The sequence below is a fragment of the Neomonachus schauinslandi genome, chromosome 15, assembly GCF_002201575.2.
Source record: "Neomonachus schauinslandi chromosome 15, ASM220157v2, whole genome shotgun sequence".
In the NCBI taxonomy this organism is placed as follows: domain Eukaryota; kingdom Metazoa; phylum Chordata; class Mammalia; order Carnivora; family Phocidae; genus Neomonachus; species Neomonachus schauinslandi.
The window spans coordinates 39,144,882-39,149,219 of NC_058417.1; positions in this window are offsets into that span (position 1 = coordinate 39,144,882).

The window sequence follows — 4,338 nt, forward strand, 5'->3', positions numbered from 1 at the left end:
TTTTTGATATAGTGTTCCATGATTCATTGTTTGTGCACAACACCCAGTGCTCCATTCAATACGTGCCCTCTTTAATACCCATCACCAGGCTAACCCATCGCCCCCCCCCCTCCCCTCTAGAACCCTCAGTTTGTTTTTCAGAGTCCATCGTCTCTCATGGAACACAACCCTGCTTCTTACAGTGAAAACAGAAAGGGCAGAGCGTCACTCTGACCCCCCAGTGGTGAGACTGGGTTTCTGCCCTACACATCAACCAGGAGCTTTACCTTTTCTCCTTGAATTTCATTTCTTAGTATACAGGCTGAGACCCAGAGAATGGCAACACACATGAAATCTTGCAGACACATGGACAAATGTAGTTTTATTATTATTTTTTAAAACTTAATTTTATTTTATTATGTTATGTTAGTCACCAAACAGTATGTCATTAGTTTTTTTTTTTTTTAAGATTTTTTTTTTTTATTTATTTATTAGAGAGAGAGAGACAGAGGCAGGCAGAGGGAGAAGCAGGCTCCTTGCTCAGCAAGGAGCCCGATGTGGGATTCGATCCCAGGACCCTGGGATCATGACCTGAGCCGAAGGCAGATGCTTAACTGACTGAGCCACCCAGGCATCCCAATATGTCATTAGTTTTTGATGTAGTATTCCATGATTCATTGTTTTTGTATAATACCCAGTGCTCCATGCAGTACATGCCCTCCTTAATACGTGCCCTCCTTAATACCCATCACCGGGCTAACCCATGCCGCCACTCCCCTTCCCTCTAAAACCCTCAGTATGTTTCTCGGAATCTGTAGTCTCTCATGGTTTGTCTCCCCCTCTGACTTCCCCCCCTTCATTTTTCCCTTCCTTCTCCTAATGTCCTCCATGCTATTCCTTATGTTCCACAAATAAGTGAAACCATATGATAATTGACTTTCTCTGCTTGACTTATTTCACTTAGCATAATCTCCTCTAGTCCCATCCAAGTTGATGTAAAAGTTGGGTATTCATCCTTTCTGATGGCTGAGTAATATTCCATTGTATATATGGACCACATCTTCTTTATCCATTCATCTATTGAAGGGCATCTCGGCTCTTTCCACAATTTAGCTATTGCTGATATTGCTTCTATGAACATTGGGGTACATATGGCCCTTCTTTTCACTACATCTGTGTCTTTGGGGTAAATACCCAGGAGTACAATTGCTGGGTCATAGGGTAGCTCTATTTTTAATTTTTTGAGGAACCTCCACACTGTTTTCCAAAATGGCTGTACCAACTTGCATTCCCACCAACAGTGTAAGAGGGTTCCCCTTTCTCTACATCCTCGCCTACATTTGTTGTTTCTTGCCTTGTCAATTTTTGCCATTCTAACTGGTGTAAGGTGGTATCTCAATGTGGTTTTGATTTGAATTTCCCTGATGGCTAATGATGATGAACATTTTTTCATGTGTCTGTTAGCCATTTGCATATCTTCTTCAGAGAAGTGTCTGTTCATGTCTTCTGCCCATTTTTTGACTTTATTATTTGCTTTTTGGGTGTTGAGTTCGAGAAGTTCTTTATAGGTCTTGGATATCAGCCCTTTTTCTGTAGTGTCATTTGCAAATATCTTCTCCCATTCTGTGGGTTGCCTCTTTGTTTTGTTGACTGTTTCCTTTGCTGTGCAGAAGCTTTTTATCTTGATGAAGTCCCAAAAGTTCATTTTTGTTTCTGAGGATGATATTCGCTGTGGGTTTTTCATAGATGGATTTTATGAACTTGAGGAATGTTCCCTCTATCCCTATACTCTGAAGAGTTTTAATCAGGAAAGGATGCTGTATTTTGTCAAATGCTTTTTCTGCATCAGTTGAGAGGACCATATGGTTCTTCTCTCTCCTCTTATTAATGTGTTCTATCACATTGTTTTGCAAATGTTGAAACACCCTTGCATCCCAGGGATAAATCCCACTTGGTCGTGGTGGATGATCCTTTTAATGTATTGTCGGATCCTATTAGCTAGGATTTTGTTGAGAATTTTGGAATCCATATTCTTAGGGATATCAGTCTGAAATTCTCCTTTTTGATGGGGTCTTTGCCTGGTTTGGGGATTAAGGTAATACTGGCCTCATAGAATGAGTCTGGAAGCTTTCCTTCTGTTTCTATTTTTTGAAACAGCTTCAGGAGAATAGGTATTATTTCTTCTTTCAGTGTTTGGTAGAATTCCTCAGGGAATCCATCAGGCCCTGGACTCTTGTTTTTTGGGAGGTTTTTGATCACTGCTTCAATCTCGTTACTGGTTATTGGCCTATTCAGGTTGTCAATTTCTTCCTGTTTCAGGTTTCCAGGAAGGCATCCATTTCTTCCAGGTTGCTTAATTTATTGGCATATAGTTGTTGATAATAATTTCTAATAATTGTTTCTATTTCTATGGTGTTAGTTGTGATCTCTCCCCTTTATTTCATAATTTTATTAGTTTGGGTCCTTTCTCTTTTCTTTTGGATAAGTCTGGCCAGTGGTTTACCGATCTTATTAATTCTTTCAAAGAACCAGCTTCTAGTTTTGTTGATCTGATCTATTATGTTTCTGGTTTCTAATCCATTGATCTCTGCTCTAATCTTTTTAAAAAAATTTTTTTATTGTTATGTTAATCACCATACATTACATCATTAGTTTTTGATGTACCATGATTCATTGTTTGTGCATAACACCAGGTGCTCCATGTAGAACGTGCCCTCTTTAATACCCATCACCAGGCTAACCCATTCCCCCATCCCCCTCCCCTCTAGAACCCTCAGTTTGTTTTTCAGAGTCCATCGTCTCTCACGGTTTGTCTCCCCCTCCGATTTCCCCCCCTTCATTCTTCCCCTCCTACTATTTTCTTTTTTTTTTTCTTAACATATATTGCATTATTTGTTTCAGAGGAACAGATCTGTGATTCAACAGTCTTGCACAATTCACAGCACTGACCATAGCACATACCCTCCCCAATGTCTATCACCCAGCCACCCCATCCCTCCCACCCCCCCCCACTCCAGCAACCCTCAGTTTGTTTCCTGAGATTAAGAATTCCTCATATCAGTGAGGTCATATGATACATGTCTTTCTCTGATTGACTTATTTCGTTCAGCATAACACCCTCCAGTTCCATCGATGTCGTTGCAAATGGCAAGATCTCATTCTTTTTGATGGCTGCATAATATTCCATTGTATATATATACCACCTCTTCTTTATCCATTCATCTGTCGATGGACATCTTGGCTCTTTCCACAGTTTGGCTATTGTGGACATTGGTGCTATAAACATCGGGGTGCATGTACCCCTTCGGATCCCTACATTTGTATCTTTGGGGTAAATACCCAGTAGCGCAATTGCTGGATCGTATGGTAGCTCTATTTTCAACTTTTTGAGGAACCTCCATACTGTTTTCCAGAGTGGCTGCACCAGCTTGCATTCCCACCAACAGTGTAGGAGGGTTCCCCTTTCTCCGCATCCCCGCCAACATCTGTCGTTTCCTGACTTGTTAATTTTCGCCATTCTGACTGGTGTGAGGTGGTATCTCATTGAGATTTTGATTTGGATTTCCCTGATGCCGAGTGATGTTGAGCACTTCTTCATGTGTCTGTTGGCCATTTGGATGTCTTCTTTGGAAAAATGTCTGTTCATGTCTTCTGCCCATTTCTTGATTGGATTCTTTGTTCTTTGGGTGTTGAGTTTGATAAGTTCTTTATAGATTTTGGATACTAGCCCTTTATCTGATATGTCATTTGCAAATATCTTCTCCCATTCTGTCGGTTGTCTTTTGGTTTTGTTGACTGTTTCTTTTGCTGTGCAAAAGCTTTTTATCTTGATGAAGTCCCAATAGTTCATTTTTGCCCTTGCTTCCCTTGCCTTTGGCGATGTTTCTAGGAAGAAGTTGCTGTGGCTGAGGTCGAAGAGGTTGCTGCCTGTGTTCTCCTTTAGGATTCTGATGGACTCCTGTCTCACATTGAGGTCTTTCAACCATTTGGAGTCTATTTTTGTGTGTGGTGTAAGGAAATGGTCCAGTTTCATTCTTCTGCATGTGGCTGTCCAATTTTGCCAACACCATTTGTTGAAGAGACTGTCTTTTTTCCATTGGACATTCTTTCCTGCTTTGTCAAAGATGAGTTGACCATAGAGTTGAGAGTCCATTTCTGGGCTCTCTATTCTGTTCCATTGATCTATGTGTCTGTTTTTGTGCCAGTACCATACTGTCTTGATGATGACAGCTTTGTAATAGAGCTGGAAGTCCGGAATTGTGATGCCGCCGGCTTTGCTTTTCTTTTTCAACATTCCTCTGGCTATGCGGGTTCTTTTCTGGTTCCATACAAATTTTAGGATGATTTGTTCCATTTCTT